Here is a 17,264-nt window from a genome sequence, read left to right as displayed (position 1 = left end):
CATTTTCCTTCTTCTTTTGCTTTCAGCTATTCTGATAGGCATTAGGGAGAAGGTTAGCTGCTTTTCCTTTGTTCTTGTCTTTTTACAACTGAGAATGAAAATCTTCATGACCAAACTGTGCTAGAAGACTGTTGGAATTAAAAGTCAAAATTTCCAGTTTATTCCATGTTGATTTTTTGGCTGTCCTTCTTCTTTATTTTTTGCCGTTGGGTGAACAGAGGAGGCTATCAGGATGTGTGTTATTTGCCTTCATGTGATTGAGGCAGAAGCACATACTTCAATGTTAAAAAATATTGTGACTGATAATAAGAGACTGTATATGGAGAAAAGTAGCTTGCAATGCTCTGCAATTATAAAAGTTCACTAATAATTCTTACACGTGTGTCACTTCATACTTTCAAATACATTCTCTCATTGGAACCCCATTAAACATCCTGGGAGGTATGCACTCTAGTCTTCCAATCTCCATCACTCAGATGAGGCTCAGAGCCAATGGAGGCTTCCCTGGGAATCCTCCTAGATCTTGAGGCAGTTAGTGAAATGGGGAGTTGGGATTCTAGCCCTTGAATTCTGAGACTCTTGTTCTGTATGATGAGTAAAAAAACCAAAACACCAAACCTGCTACCATGAATGGCAACCCCATGTACTTCACAGTATAACTGAAGCTTAAGGAAGCAGGTCACCAGGTCTTTCTTTCACTGCACTACTACATGGATTTGAATGGCCAAACTTTCCCTTAGCAGCTGTTAGCTCCACTCAGAAACTGCTTGAGAAGTGGTGAAAAAAAAATTTTTTTTTTTTAAAGAGTGGCCAGGTAGAAAGAGAATTCTTAAATGGCTAAAAAGGACTTTCAGCCCTACTTTATCTCCACTGCCTCTCCAAAAATGCTGAAATCAGTCTTTGCTTTCCTCACTCATCTTTTTGTGATGAGCAACAAGTCCTAGGAAACAAATTGTGAATGCCACTATCAATTGCGGTAAAAAAAAAAATCTCCAGAGAAGTATTTGAATCTCAAAATGCTCTTCAAATTATAATAGCTAATCACTTATCCACCCACTCTCTTCCTTAGTCAAGACACTCAGCGAGTCAACACAAGTGCGCCGTGAGCTGTACGGCACTGCTGCCTGGGGTGGGTGGTAGGCTCTCAGCTTACCCCAAGGAAGAATGAATTTTGGAACGTCTCAGGGGTGTTCTTTTCTTTCTTTTTCTTCCTTTGTCCCCCGCCCCAGACTTCTTTTTTAAGTCATAGGTCCAGGTTGGCTACATTTAAAGCAGATGAAGGTAGGCTGGCAGGCTGAGGAGGTAGGTAAAATAATTTTTGCTAGTGTGGGCCGCTGAAAATAAACCAAGGGCAGACACTTGGTAGCTCAAGGAAAAGCACCACATTGGAGTCCAGGCTCCAAGCCCGGGGTCTTTGTTTTTGTGTCCTATTTAAAGTGGCCCAAGGGGGCAGCAGGCTGTGTGGGTGGTGGCAGTTCCCACTTCCCAGATTTGGCCCCAAAGGGCAGATGAGTCTGGTGGAGAGGAAAACCATGAACTTCCAAAAGCATCATCCCGCGAGAGAGGGAGTTTCAGGTTTGGCCTGGGGAAATGTAAAACAAGAGGGAGAGCCAAAGGAGGGGGTGATCGGGGAGGCCTTAAAAGAGGAAAGGGGAGCCCAGCGTGGGGGAGAGAAATGAGAGCTGGGAGGCGGTGTAGGAAAAGATGGGCGCAGGCAGGATGCAACCGGGGCGCCCGGGCGCGGGGCTGGGAGGCGACGGGGGCGTCCCGGCTGTGCCGGGAGTTGTCCCGGCTGAAGCGATGGTGGGTCGGGGAGGGCGTCGGTGAGATCAGGCCGGGGCCCCCTTCCCAACGCCGGGTGGGTGGGGCCTCGGCGCGCCGAGCGGGCGCGGGGTCAAGGAGGGGGAAGAGGAGGAGCAGGCCGGGCATGAATGTGTCTGTGTGAAGACCCGGGAGGGGCGGAGGAGGCGGAGGGCGGGGAGGGAGCGCGCGCGTGGCTCGGGGCGCAGCCCGGCTCCCCCACCACAGCCCCCGACCCGGGCCCGCGCCGCGCGACACTGCGGGGTGGTGCGCGCCGCCTCCTCGCCGCCGCCGCCGGCATCGCCCGCGCCGCAGCTGGGACCCGCTCCCGGCGCGGGGACCCGGCGGGCGGGGGAAGCACGGGGCCCCGGGGCGGCCAGGAAGGAGCGAGAAAGCAAAAGTAAGGCGAGCCGCACTCCAAGTTTTCCCAACTTCGCCCCCTGCGGCGGCAGGCGTCCCCACTGAGCTGGAGAGTGGCAGAAAGAAAAGGGACGGGGCAGGGGCGGGGTGGAGGGAGCGAGGAGAGTCCGGCAACATCTGTTAAAACTTGGGGGAGGAGGAGCGCGCGAAGGAGGAGGAAAAGGAGGAGAAAGAGGGAGCGCGAAGGAGGGCAGCTCAGAGGGAAGGGACAACTTTTCCACCCCGTGAGTAGCGCCGGCAGCGCGGGGTCCCTGGGCGGGGGTGGGCTCTCCACCCGGCGAGGGTTTCCAGGCCGGGATGGGACCTTTCTTTCCGAAAGTCGATTAGCTGCAAAGAGGGGACTGGGGTTGGGATTCTCTTTCTTTCTCTTTCTCCTCCCTCCCGCGGTTGAACCAAATCAGAACTGTCACTCAGGGCCTGTGAGTCAGGAGGGATCGGATTACACGATCCCTGAAACTGATGCCGGATCTGCACGAGCGGGCGGGAGCGGGCTGGGGAACCACCGCCGGCGCGCTCGCTCCTTCGCTCGCACTCGCCCTCGCGCACCCTCACCGCTCCACTCGCCTGCGTCTCTCCCCGCCCGGCCCGCCAGTCTCCTGCAGCCGCTGGCGCCGCACCATGCCCGCGGCGGGCATCCCCCGGCCCGGCTGCTCGCGGTAGCCGGAGCCGCCGGCGGCCGCGGGGAGCCCGGAGCCGCCCGCCGCGCCCCCGACGCGGGTCTATGGGAAGTTCGGAGACTTGACAGCCGCCGCCGCCGCAGGTACGTCCCGCCTGAAGTTCTTTGTTTAGCGTGCCCAGCACCGGGCAGTCAGCTTCTTTGGCCGCGCCGGAGCCCCCGGATCGAGTGGTGGTCTCCCACTGGGGGAATCGGGAGGACGTGAAAATGGCTGTAAGAAGGCCCCCAGATTTCGAAAGAAACCCATGAGGCGTCGGAGCAAGTCTTTCATTCGCTCCCTCCTCCTTGACGGTCCCCTTCCAACTGTTTCCGCGGCTCTCCGGAGACGGAGAATTTCACATCTCGGAGGGCATGAAGTTTGCAATCGCAGTGGCGGCGCCCCTCGCCTCCTACCCCCACGCAAAGGGTTAAAAAAAACTATATTGCACCTCAAAGCTCCCGGTTCCGCCCTTCACATTCTGGCACCGTCTCCCCGGGGTACCGGGCGCGCACCTTCTCCGGGAGGGGCGGAAGGAGTCGCGGCGAGGAGGGTGCGTGGGGAGCCGGGGCTGCGAGGGCTTCCTCCAGCCGGGGTTTCAACTTCGGAGGGTGGGGTGTGGTGTGTGAGCGGATGGAGAGAGGCGCGCCTCCGCCCTAACAGAGGAAAAGTGAAAGTTGTACCTTCTGTGTATGATTTGGGATTCTCTTTTATTTCTTTTCCAGGGGAGCGCCAAACACAAAAAAGTAGAAAAGGAAAGCGTTAGAAGCTGCAGGGAGTGGAGGCGTGGGGATGTGGGCAAACCGTGGCCCCTGGAGTAACCATTTAAGAGGCTGCTTTTCCAGAGGGCAGAGTTGGGCATGAATCCCTTGCAGGGGGCAGTTATTTTCTTGAGTTTCAGCGGCAAAAAGGGCGGGAGGAGGTGGAGAGGGAGTCAATATTTACCCCAAACTTGGTGAGTTTGTGAAGCGACTTCTAAGCAGATTGCCGGATACTGAAGCTGCACTCCTCATACTGGCCTTTTAGCCTTCCCAGAACTCGGTGCTAACGTTTACCTCTCACTGTAAGACAGCATGCACCCCGAGAGGCCGGGCCCCAGGCTTCCCTGGGTGACCCCGCGTGGAAAGAGAGGATTAAGGCTGCATCCTGCTCTGCGGCTTCGCCTAACCCCAACATCTCATCTCTGATGTGGAGTGCGAGTAGATGCTGGCCTTGGGTCCCGTGTTCATGGCCCGCTGCCAGTTTCTATATTTATGTAAAACATTTTCTCCCAGCTCTTTGCCAGCTGTTCCGCATTTTCCAGCTGCCACTTCAGTTTGAAATGATGGACTGTCCGCATCTCCAAGTAAAAAAGCCCAGTCGAGGGCCGCTGTGCAGATACATGGGGCAGTGAGTGCCATTAACCAAACTGATGTTATTAGCTCCCCAAAACACATCGCGCTATCCTTCTCCTCTCCTCCTCCTCCCCGGTTATACACTTTCTGGAAAATTCACAGTCATTAGGTCTCCCCCCCCACCCCCCATGTGATTTGGCACAGAATTTGGGTGAGGCAGTTTTCAGATCCCTGAAATACGGGGTCTGGTGGAAATAAATTAACTTTTAAAAAGAGTTCAGCTTGAGTGAGTTGGGCATGGCTAGTGGTGGACCATCTGAAGTGATCTCATTTAAGTCTGTTTAAGGAAAGCACGATTAATCCTCACCATGTTACGCTTTTTGTGTTGTTTTATGTCTCGGTATATTCTACGTGGAAATCTTTAAAAAATTGCCTAAAGTATTAATTTTGAGTATTTATGTAATTGCTCTGCAATTTGAATAGGTGCCTTATTGATTGATTTCCATAATTATTTCATTTAGGTTTTAAATTAAAAATTAATAATAGTCTGACAGTTTCTTAATTACATGTGTCAAGATTATTTTGAAGGCGGAAAATGCTACGTTTTAAAATAGTAAAATAACCTCAAAATTTCTTCATTTTTCTAAAACAGAACAGCGTTTCAGTTCAGGAGGAGCTATATTAAAGCCTTGGTGATTTGGTTTTAACAATGTAAACTGTGTGAAGTATCTAAAGAATTTGTTTATGTTAGGAAATATTGGTGTTAACAGCCTGGTACACAAGTACTTTTGGCTAGTTAGACTGTAGTCAAACCCCAAACAAACATTAAATAGCATCTAAATTAGTTGCGATAGCATACTTATAGAGAAAAGAGAGTTTATTTTATACTAAAAGCTATTTAATTAGAAACTCCCCGCCTAAGGGGCGATCCTTTTAGTGTATATAATTCTTAAAGTCAGCCTAGGAAAGCTTTGGTTAAAGAGACTTGAAGGAGTCCAGCGTGAGAGAGGTCTAGTGAAATTTCTCATACACGGCAACATTTTAAAAGGTATAAACTGGGTTATTTATTGTTCAGAGGCTGGTGGATCCAACTCAGAGACCTACCAATTCCAGGTATCTTTGACATGCTTGCATTTCTTAACTGAACCCTGATATGAACATATTTTTGTGGCATATCTAATTTGCAAAGGACCACAGACAGAAATGAGAAAATTCACTACTCATGAAAAATGACTCTGTGGAGTTATTTCATGACTTATTTAATGAAGGAATTGTTAATTTGTCAAATTGATGCCCAAGCCTAAAAGTTTAACTTTCCTTTGTTTCTTGGCCAGTTAAGTTTCTTCCTTAATTACCTGCATGCAATAAGGGTTTCCGACTTCCTCTGGGGTTAGCCATTTAGAGGTCACTGTTTTCCTTCTAGGTAAAATATCCTGCCTACTTTTTTTTTACTGAGATATTCCTCCTCCTTTTTGGGGGAGCCCATGAAAGGAAACAATTTAATCATCAATGCTGCATGTGCTCAGTTATATGGAGACGGTAATGTACTAAGAAGAACCAGTTTTGAAGGAAAAGTGAGTCAGTGAGTCATGAAATCCTCAAGAAAACCTTAGTAATGGAATGTTAATGCCTTTAGACTATAGTAAAAAAAAATAGTAGATTATCTTAAAAGTCAGACTTTTCTTCTTTATGCAATTGTTGTAAATCCCTAGCTAAAGAATTCTTTGAAGGAGGTTTTAGTTTGGTTGGCATTCATATTCTGTAGTCAGTCTGATTTGTTTTGGAAGATTCAAGAAATTTTCGCCAGCTTATGTCCTGAGAGGCAATTAAAATGCAGAAATGACGATAGAGGAAGAATATGGGCCTCTATCAATGTATTTGTTAAACAAAAGATTCCCCTCTAATAATGATTCCAGGTTATCTTTTCATTAAGGGCTAGTGGAAGAGACTGGCCTTCACTTCACATTGTCATTTTTCTAGATGAGAAAGGATTTGTTCTAGTTTCAAAGCAAATAAAGGCAGGCAGCATAAACAACAACAGGGCAGGGGTACTGCTGCAAACTTTTACAAGTACTTCCCAGTGTATTTTTCATCTTTACTTTTATTTGATGGGCCTGTGAAATAGAGCTGTAGACTGGCGAAGACTTTAAATGAAATTTCACACTTTGATGATTTTTTTTAAACTTTGATATATTGACAGCAAAAAGAGCTGCAAAGCTTTTATATAACTTGAGCAGTAACGCCAAGCAGCAGTCAAATGTCTCTATGCATTTGTGTTTAACTGCAGAAGAAAAACATGTCCGTGGGCAGCAGAGGTTCTTATCAACCCCCTAATCCCAGATCCCAGCGAACCTTGAGGGCATGCCTCAGATCTTGCTTGAAATCACTGTAGACTCTCACAGTTTGCAGATTAAATATGCTATGTGTTCCTGGCTCCAACAACAGTTTTATGAGCTCACTAAGCTTCCTGTTTTAAGATCCTTTTCTTAAGTTTTTAGGAGCTGCTAAAGGCAATGCTGTCTGAAGCAAGTGGTACTGGTTAATTTAGAGACACTTTCGATATTTCAATCTCTGCAAAAAATTGCCAAAATTATTATTTTTAAGTCAAAGGGCTAGTTAACCGGCAAAGGAGGGAGGGGAGCTGTTTGAAAGGAACTGGATGTTAAAGGTGTTTGTAAGTGCCTTTGACTGGGAACTTTACATGGTGTCTCAATTCCTTTATGGTACTTTTCCTTTACCTAGCCCCTGAAAGTTAGACTTTTTCCACTTGTAATTCTAAATGCACTGTATTTCAGTGCCAAATTTCTTAGCTACTCATTACCGCTTTTAGTGCCCTTTTTTTTTTTTAATGTGAAAGTGTGTTTTGTTCTGTGCATGTATATTTCAACCCGACAAAATGTCCCAGAAAATCTATGGCTTTGTAAAGCAGCTGAATGAACAAGCCATTACCTAGTTAATAAGGTGGCAGTAGCACATTTCAGCCACCTCCTGAAAGGCAATATTGTGTTGAAATCCACATCTGTAGTATCTATAGTTGTGGCCTCGTATATTGTGCTTTTGCATTTTGCATAAGAGTCATAATTAAAAAAAAATACTTACATCATTGTCCAACAACATGTCATATAATTCCCAAGAGAACTCGAGCCAATTTTGTGCTTAAAGGTTATTCAATGAATGAAATTGTGAAAGCCCATTTGTCAAAGTACTGCATGGTTTCTGTTAGTTTTCAAGCCCCAAATTCATTGTCTGCCCCGGCCTAGCCATTAGTCATCAGTGTATTAGTGCTGCCTTCAGGCCATGCTGCCCAGCACTTCTTCACACCATTATAGCTTTGAAAGTGTACTCTGTCGACTTGTAGAATTACTGCTCTGATTTCCGCTTGGCTGGGTTTTGAGGTAAGTCCCCTCCCTACCTTCAGCAGACTGTAATCCTTGCTTTCTTTTAAAGCTCCTTTCCAGAGATTTAGGGGGAAACTTTCTTAAGGGCTGTTCCTTGGCGTCATACTGTGGTTTTGTTGTGGCATGTACTGCACATATAAATTGTACCTGCACCAAATTGAATTGATTGCTGGCCTGAAACAACCAGAGGGGCTTTTCTTTACTTTTTTTTTTTTTGGTGTAGAGGGGGATGGCACAGGGGTATATTTTAAGTATAAGCATTTGATGGCATATTTGTGTAATTTTTAATGTTACAGAAGTTAGGCTGACTAAATAATGGGGAAAAGTCTAATTTTATTTAAATCTCTGTCTATTAGAGTAACTTCAGAATACAGCGGGCATGTTATTTGCATATGTTCTTGTGCAAATTTTTAGCTTTCTCTACTTTGACTTTTTGAAGATTATGTAAAATACCTAGCAAGACTCCAGAGGGTGTTACTTTAAAAAGGATTGATTTTTATACAAGCAACTGGGAAACTCACTATTTAGATGAAAGATAAGTCTCAAATGGAAACAAGGAAGGGATGTGGCAGGTAAACCGTATTATTGATTTCACTTTGTGAAATTTTTTAAAAGAATAATGCGGTCTCAAGAAAGTTTTCTATGTGTAGAGAAACCTCATTCAATAGTTTAAGAATGAAGTCTTCAGAACCAAGGTGTATGGATACCTGAAAAGGAGTGGCTGGAAGTGTGGACCTGATCATGTCACCTCAGTACAGGGTCTGCTGTTTTGAACTGTGGATGTTAAAATGAAATTCCATTACCAGAGAGCTTCACTGGGAGGGTATGTAGTTTGGGTGTTTTGGATGGACAGTTTTTGCCCCGTGGACTGCATGATTTGGGGGTGGGGGTGGGGCAAGATGGAGAATAAAAATCAGCTGAACAGCTCTGTCTGAATAAGCAACATTTATAAGATGAGTGGGCCATGGGTAATTTTTACTGAATACGTCTTAAGTAAAAATCCTTAAGTTTGTGATTTTTTTTTTTTTTAAATTACAATTCAGGTTCAAGAATCCAGAGTTTAAAAATTGGAAGGCTAAAGTATGATGGACTGTAAATCACAGACAATCCTTTAAGTTCCTTTGGGCTATCTAGAGCTGATTTTGGGCTAATGTTCGTGATGGTTTAACTGTTGATGAAACATGCACTCTGTCCCTTTAAGCTTTGTGTGCAAAAAAAAAGACGTGTAATTCTAAGAACTCAAAGTTAGGTAAGTTCTCTAAGAATAATTTTTAAATCTAGCTTTCTTTTTCCTTGAAAATGTGATGAGAACTTTTAATTCCTGTAATCCTAGTGGAGCTACACAAGGGGCATATTTGATCAGCCATGATGTTTTTGCTATATATGTGGATTTAAGGGGAATACAATTTTCATGAGCTTAGCTGATCTGTAGACTGATAACTGCCTTAGAGATCTTGTTTTCTGTCTGAGAAGGATTGGCTACATCCAACAAAGCTGCAGAAAGTGAGGATGCCAGTTTGCTTCATATTTACTGCACATTCTTTTAGTGGTACCTGCAATGCAAGGCACTTCCTGAAAAGTACTAGAAAGTACTCTAGACTCAATGTTTAACAGTTTTGGGAAACTCAGAAATGGTGAACAAATATAAAATACTCTGTCCTTTAGGGTCGCCAGGAGTCATAATGGACCCTACGGCAGTGGGATACTCCTCTCAAATGTTTCTACTAAAATACTGCTGGCAGCAGAGAAGGTCAGAAGCGCAGATCATCTTTTCTTTTAAGTGCACGTGGCCAAAGAGTTAAACTGGCGCGCAAAAATGTCATTCGTAATTTTAACCGGAATAGCAGGGATGACTTCATGTCAATTCAGCTTTTCCCTGGTAGAAATTAAATATGTGGATTTCCTAAAATTTTAGGTGTAGTTAGTTCATTTACTAAAACCAAATTCACTTAATCCATAGCCAGGCAATTATTTCTCCTTAGGGTAATTCCATTCTGGAATCTGTATCACAGACACTGCTTATCTGAGACTGAGCAGCATCAGAAATGTAGGAAAGGAAGATGAAAAAACAGAAGGCAGCAGATTTGGGGAACCTTCTAGGCTTGCAAAGACTGCTGATGGCCACTTGGACAGAAAGCAGATGCTTTATTAGCAGTTGAGGTTTAGGCTTTCCTAATTGTAGGAAAAAATCACGTGTAAAGGTTTTTTTTTTAAAGGTAAAGCAATTACACACTAAAAATACTAAAAAGTACCTGAAGATTTCATGAAGAACTTAGGAAGCTGGGCTTTTCTTTCAGAAAAAGAAAGGCAGTGCAGACAGGGAGGGGGGAGGAGGAGGGCTTGGAAATCTTAGGAACTCTTCTAGTGTCACAGAGGTTCTGCATATCTAATTGATTCTAAGTTCAGAAAGATGTTTGGAACACAAGGCAAAGGCAACCAGATTACTATAAACCTTAGGTATTTCTATACTGCACACTTATGTACAGTCCACTGAAATACTTTAAATTTTGCTTTTTGAAGCTCAGACGATTTCTCACATCCAGAATTGATCAAAAAGTTATAATCAGTGTAAGTGTGTGTCTCTTGAAATTTTTTTTTTTAATTTTCTCTTGCTAAAAAATTTATTTTCTTTTGAAGCTGAATTTTAAAAAGCTCTAGGAAAGTACAAGTGCTTAGTAGGAATTTTACCTACACAGTTGTTCCAAGAGTAGCATCTCGAAGTAGTAATGAATCTACTTGTATCAGTTTTCACTGATATAAGGAATACTGCCTCAAATCCTTACCCTGACAGGATGGCTTCTTCTGGCAGTGGGATCTGGCCTTTTAAAACATTAACACACGAGGAAGATCATTCAGTTTATAAATATACAGCAAAGTGTAAATAAGTGCATTTTTTCTGTCGCCAAGCTTTATTAGTGCATTTGATCAGTTGTTCTGTAAGCCACACAGACTCACTTCTCATTTAGGGCCTAATCATGATGCTGTTAAGAGCACTGCTGGAAGAAATGTCTTCTGTATTTCTGATCACTCCTATTGCCAGTAGCTGTTTTAACCTATCAGAAACTGATCAGATCATCAGTAATCAGGCTTTTAAGTTAGTTTTCAGTCTTTTTTTTTTTTTTAAATAACATTTTATTGAGCTTTTGGTGGAAAGTTGACACAGCAAGTTAGGTTCCCATTTGACAGTTTCCGCACAAATTGTTCAGTGACATTAGTTACGTTTATCACAGTGAGTCAACAGTCTCTGTAATTGTGTTCTGTTTGTTCTCTTTCTAGTACTACTCAAGTTTCCCTGCCTCTTGATCTTCTCTTCTTTGCTTTTGGGTAATTGTTGACCTTTTGGTCTTATACTGATGGTTTTTAAGTAGGGCACCGATCTTACAGGTAATACCCTTTATTTTGTGTACCACTCTGCTGTTTCGACGGAGCCCTGGTGGCTCAGTGCTTAAGCGTTCAGCTGTTAACTGAAAGTTCGTCAGATTGAACCCACCAGCTGTGCTGCGGGAGAAAGATATGGCAGTCTGCTTCCATAAAGATTACAGCCTTGGAAACCCTATGGGGCAGTTCTACTCTGTTCTATAAGGGTTCTTTGAGTCGGAATCTATTCGATGGCATACAACAACTCTTCCGCTAAAAGTTGATGTCGGCATAGGCTCAGTTCTAGGGTGATAGGCTCAGGGAGTCTTCTGCTCTCTACTCTTCCAGTTTGGCTGGCTTTTTTTTTGTTTGTTTTAAATAAGAATTTGAGTTCTGCTTTCTTTTTTCCCCCCATTCTATCTGCAACTGACTATTGTTACCCCAATCAGAACGTTCAGTGGTGGTAGCAAATCTTTAAATGCATTAAGAAAAAAAAAAAAAGTATTGCCCGAGTGTAGACAATTAAAAAAAAAAAAAAAACTGGATTAGGGAAATAAGTAGTCTGTTGTTTCAGAAAGAGGGCATTATCAGTTTAGCACTTCTGCTTCATTTCACCCTGGCTTATAAAGTTGTTTTATATAGTTTGGACATCATTTTAAATGTGGATTTTTGCCCCGGTGTTTTCTTTTTAAAATTTCAAGTGTTTAAATGATGAAGGCATCCTGCTTACCGCCTGTATCGGTGGTTTCAATGTGGAGACCTGCAGGCGAAAGGCTGATTTTGGCACATGTTCGCAGAATTATAATTTTTCATGCTTTCTCTTCACTACATAAAGCCTCTGGTGGTCAAGGTTGAACTCTGGAACTCAACTGACGGCCTTCCTGAGAGACAGTGAGGCTAAGTGTCTGTGCTTTATCCATTCCCAACACCTTAAGCTATTATGCAACTAATGAAGAAAAAACATTTGGCAAGGTTAACAGTGAATGAAAAGTTGTGCGCGTGAAGCACATCCTGATTGGGTTCGTGGAGACTTTTCAGATGTTCCCCTGTGAAAGCAGTTTTTTATTCGTGTGCAACACGCAAGGTGTTGCATTGCAAAATACCTGGGAAAGTTTGCATCTTCCCGAATTCAGCGGGCAAAACAGCTGTGTGGCTGAAAACAACGGTTGCCACCTACCACTGTCTCCTGGAAATTTTGCTGGGCCAACTGTAGATAGAGTTTTCTAATGCCCGTGAATATTCCCAAGGAGCAGGGTAACCAATTTGAGAAAAATTGTTAAGGGCTGATGCTTTCCGCTTGAGAGCGACTGCCAGGTTCTGATTGTTCCGGAGGGCCCCCCCTGGTGTTTTTTACTTTCCCGCCGCCTCGCGGTTTGAGACGTATTGTCTCCCGAAAGACTGCTTCCAGGAATGTGGATCAAAGCGGGCCTGGAGGTGCCCCCGCCGGCCCCCAAATACCCAGAGCCATTTCTGAAAAATTAAACATGCTATGTTTGCTTGCACACTGATTGGGGCGCGCCGTGTGCCGGGAGCAATCAGCGTGGACTTCCCCGCGCTGATGTAATGATGATGGATGCGGCGACACCGCGGGTCCAGACGGCGCTGCGCGGGGATGCAGAGCACTTGCTAATGAATTGACTACAACTACCACAGCAGAGAGTGAAATCGAGCAAGGAATTAAGTCACAGGGACAGGGGAAGGGCAAGCTGGGGATTGGGGGCGCGGAGAAAAGTGGTTAAAGGTGTGAAAAAACGTAAAATTGAAACCGTCTGAGGAAACAATAACATGAGGGTAACCCGACATGAAAGCGCAGGACGGGAGAGATTTCAGAGAAAATTGACCATAACCACATAGCCTAATAAAAACAATTATTATAAATGGGAACTCGTCTTGGTAAAGATGAAAGTTGCAGTTTTGGGTTTTTTTTTCATGGCAGCTGTAAGTGGTGGAAGGATAGGAAGACCTGAGGTGGTTTGTGTGGAAGTGCCGTTTAAAATGTAGGTCCCCATAAGAATTCTTAAATTTAGTAACTGTGGCTTTTCTTTTGTTAACTTTCAAATTTTTTATATCGTTTGCCAGTTTTCAAAGGAACCCTGGGGTGTGGGGGGAGGGATATATGTGCATCATCTGGGCAGTGGTTACAGGGAACTTTAAATGCTTTGTTTTCTAGGAGGCTGATGTGGGTTCAGATTTATAATTTGGAAAGAAAAGACCCACTACAAGCAGGTTGCTAGTAGGAGAGGGATTAGATTTAAAATGGGGTCTGGAATTAATTGTGCCCTGGATTTAGGCCTTGGGGAAATTACAAAAGGTTCAGGCATAGTTGAATGAGAAGAAGTATGACTGTTTGCTTTCAGAAAAGAATGTTTATCCCTCCATTTACCTATGAAACTTCCAGCTTTAGAAAACATATACTGTTAGAGTGATTCTCCTTGGAGGAGGGTCCCCCCACATTTTCTTTTCCATATATATGTATATATAGTCAAGCTGCTAGGACTCAACCATCAGCTACAAACTTTTTTACCCCCTAAGCGTAAAAAGTCAAGGGGCATGCCAACAAATCTTGCATGTCATGTTTCAGTGGTGAAAGGGATTGAAGGAGAAAAGTATAGATTTGTAAGCAAAGGAAACCATATCAGGGGTATTAAAAAAAAAAAAAGTCTCATTTCATTCACATGGAAAAGAACAGTGGCATATTTTCCGCAGAGAAAAATCTTTGAAGTGAAGCAGAACTTAAAAATTTCCCTTGATATACTTCTAAATAAATTTTACTTTATTAGTTAAGAAATTCCAAGTTTTAAAAGTAGTACCGTGGAACGACTGCTCCAGTAATGTTACTTGGTTACTTCAGTATTTAATTTTTCAATGTATCAACTGGGAATTGAGTTTCCAACTTTAGAAATCTATGGAAAAAAAAAGAAAATCACAACAAAAAGCAGACACTCTTTCCTGCTCACTAGCTCTTTGTGCATAGTTTTGATGTGGTGTAAGAGTCTAGGATGTTAAAACTTTCTCCTCTATAACTGACAGGGACAAAGTTGTGTTTTTATCAGTAAAATAAGCTGATATAATTTATAGGAATATACAGGAAGCAGATGTCTGCCTTGGCAAGTTGCCATTTTTATGGCCCCATTCCAAGCATAAACCACACTTTTGAATAATTAGTTACTAACTAATGAGATCCAAAAATAAGTTGTCAAAATAGAAGAAGGGGGTAGACTCTTGAGTGACCAAGGACCTATTTTTTAAAAATCCGTTTCAAATAGGGGTAGAATTATTATTCTCTAAGACCATTAATTAGTGCTGTTTCAGTCAATGCCTGGGGCCTTTACCTCTTCTCACGTGAGCCTCTCTCTATGGTGATGAGTATTTGGAGGGTTTTATTGCTTTGTTAAAATGAAGTCCTTTGCTTGGAGGGAAACCAGCAACTCCGCAAAAACCAAGTTTGTCAAGGAACTTTGGTGACTTGTCTCATGACTATTGTTAATTAGGTCTTTCTACGAAAGGAAGAGGCTTAGTTCTTATCCAGGAGTCCCATCCCTTAATTTTTTTTTTTTTTTTTTTTTTGGTCCACTTGCTTGTTTCCCTGTGCAATTTTAACTTAGTAGATTTTAACCCAAGTTCAACCAATAAAACAGTATGTGTGTTTTGAAGGAAACAACTGCAGTATAGTAAATGTCTGTTTCTCCAAAATGGCTACGAATGGAGTGTTTTGATTAATTAAATATTTCTGTTAAAGTTTTTGTTTTTTTTAATATTATTTGCCAGTTTTCGAAGAAACCTTGGGGAAAAAATATATGCAGCTCAACTAATGGTGATTAAAATTCAAGGCATGGCAGAATCTTACGGGTCGCAGGGCCATCACTGTGATCATTTATTTACTGAGTGAACATTTGTACCTGTGTTGCTTGTACTAGATGGTGGAAGACAGACACAGGTCTTGGCTTCATGGAGCTTACAGTCTGGAGGGGAAGATGGTCATTCAGCAAATAATTGTCCCGAAGAAGAGTTCATTATAACTGCGATCAGTGCTGGGATGGGTCGATGTAGGCTGTTGGAGTTGAGTAACCTAGGGGTGCATTGGTTCATCCAATCAGCAGATACCTAATTGAGTACCTACAGTTTTAGGCACTGGGTCTATAGCTGTGAACAAAAGTAAATATGCTGAGTAGTTGTTCTTGAGCCTTGTTATCGTTAGTTGCCTCCAACTTATGGCAACCTTAATGTAGAACAGAATGAAATGTCTGGTCCTGTGCTAGCTTCACAGTCATTGCTATGTTTGAGTCCATCGGCCACAGTGTCAGTCCATCTCATTGAGGGCCTCGCTTGCCTTTACCAACCCTCCTGCCTTCTCAACCATGATGATGTCCTTTTCTAGTGATTGGTCTTTCCTTATGACTAGTCCAAAGAAAGCAAGCCAAAGTCGGCATCCTTGCTTCTAAGGAGCATTCTGGTTGTATTTCTTCTAAGGTGATTTGTATGTCCTACTGACGGTCCAAGATATATTCAATATTCTCCGCCAACACCACAGTCCGAATGCATCAGTTCTTCTCAAGCCTTCCCAACCAAAATCCAAAACCGATGCCATCAAGTCAAATTCGACTCATAGAGACTCCAGAGGATACACTAGAACTGGCCCCTAGATTTCCAAGGCCGACTGCTACATCTTTGTCCTGCATAGCCGCTGGTGGGTTCGAACTACTGACCTTTTGGTTAGCAGCTAAGCGCTTAGCCCATAGCCCACTCTGCCACCGGGGCTCCTCCTCAAGCCTTAGTGAGACCAATAATGAGTAGTGCTTGTGAAAATGAAGGTTCCTGGGTGCCACCCTCAAAACAACTGATAAATTGCATCAGGGATTGGACCCAGGAATCTGAATTTGTTATGAGTACTGTAGCAACATTGATGCAGGTGGTCTGTGTACCATTCTGAGAAACAGGAAGTAGATTGAATTGTTCTCTTGGGATACCTTAAAGGTAACAGTTAAATCATTTTTTTTTCTGGGGCAGTCAGAAAATTAAAGAATGATTTTGAGGTGGTTAGAGCTAGAGCTAGACGGGACCACTGAAATTTTCTCCTTCAGTAATTGTTCATCTGGATTCAGGGAAAAGCTTGGGTGTCTGTAATCATTTGGAAATGAAATGCCCATTTCAGTGTGTAAGGGTATTTTTTCAGGGAAAGGATCCATACTTTTAACACATTTTTTTAAAGACAACTGAGCCCCCTCTCCCCCCCAAAAAAGGTTAAGTTTCCCTGTCTGACTTTGTCAAGTAATTTTACATATGAGAATACAGACAGCAGGTTTGCCGCATTGTGCCCTGAAAAGCTTGAGGAGGCGCTGTTCAGGTGGCAGTGAGGAGGCTGGTGTCCTCTGGATTTGTGCAGGGGAGGAGCCCTCTTGAAGAAGTCAGGCAGCTTGTTCACTGTTGTCTTTTGTGCTCTTTGAGGGATGCTTCTGAATTTGGAGTGGATCTTACAATTGATATGTAAATTTAACTTAGAGCTGCTTTTTCCTTTTTCATTCTAGAAAAGCTGTTCGTAAATAACTTGTGTGTTTTACCATGAATGACACTGGATAATCAAGGCCAAAGAGGAAAGCTAGTGGAGGAGCTGGTCTTACAGTGCCATGTGGCTCTGGTTCTTAAGCTTTCTAGTTGAATTCCACATCCGGGGGGTTTTATTGAACAATGAAGAAAGAGCTTGTCATTTTTCAGTTCCCTTGCAAACTGTTATTAGTTAAGGATGTCTAAAATATTATACCCACTATTTTAACTTGTTGCGTCACTTAAGCAGTTGCTTATTTTATTTTACTGATCGTTGTTTTGATTGAACATGGGGGTGGTTGCCAAATGTAGAAAATAAGCAGATGACTAGGCTGAAGAAATGCCTAACATGAGTGTTGCAATCTAGATAGCTTGAAGAAAACATGCCAGAGAGGCTGCTTTTCATCTTGTCTGGTATTCATGGTAGGTATAGCTTATGACTGCAAAAAAGAACATGAACCAAACAGAGTAAAAATTGGTGAATGATGAGTTAGGGCAATTATCACCTGAATGAAATTAGTGAAAGAGACTAGCTGAACTTGTCTTTAGCTGAGTTTTAAAATTTCCAGAGTGATCCTAGTCTTTGCTGCGGGCAGTCTTGTGACTTTTCTTGGTGGGACCAGGAGCCTGTTGTTCTATCACCTTTGTTTTCAAAGTGTAACTCAAATGAATTGAAATATTTTTATGTTTTAAGACAGCTTAAAAGGTATGGCTTTACCCGAGCAAATTAGGGTTAAAAAGCATATTTGCAATTCAGATGT

At 43.2% G+C, this 17,264-nt stretch overlaps 1 protein-coding gene across 3 annotated transcripts in view; it reads left to right on the top strand.

Annotated features, from left to right (window-relative positions):
• Positions 1–2,475: 2,475 nt before the first annotated feature.
• Positions 2,476–17,264, top strand: part of GLI3 (GLI family zinc finger 3) — a 346,018-nt gene continuing 331,229 nt past the window's right edge. Inside the window, exon 1 of one of the 3 annotated variants that reach the window (XM_049893966.1) lies at positions 2,476–2,980. The gene's annotated coding sequence lies outside the window, so the exon portion shown is untranslated. The remainder of the gene's footprint in view (positions 2,981–17,264) is intronic. The other 2 variants (XM_049893964.1, XM_049893965.1) reach the window with 2 other exon arrangements.

This window comes from Elephas maximus, chromosome 8 (assembly GCF_024166365.1).
Source record: "Elephas maximus indicus isolate mEleMax1 chromosome 8, mEleMax1 primary haplotype, whole genome shotgun sequence".
Taxonomy (NCBI): Eukaryota; Metazoa; Chordata; class Mammalia; order Proboscidea; family Elephantidae; genus Elephas; species Elephas maximus.
Note: the sequence above shows the minus strand (reverse complement) of the source record. Positions and strands in the feature narration are given on the sequence as shown.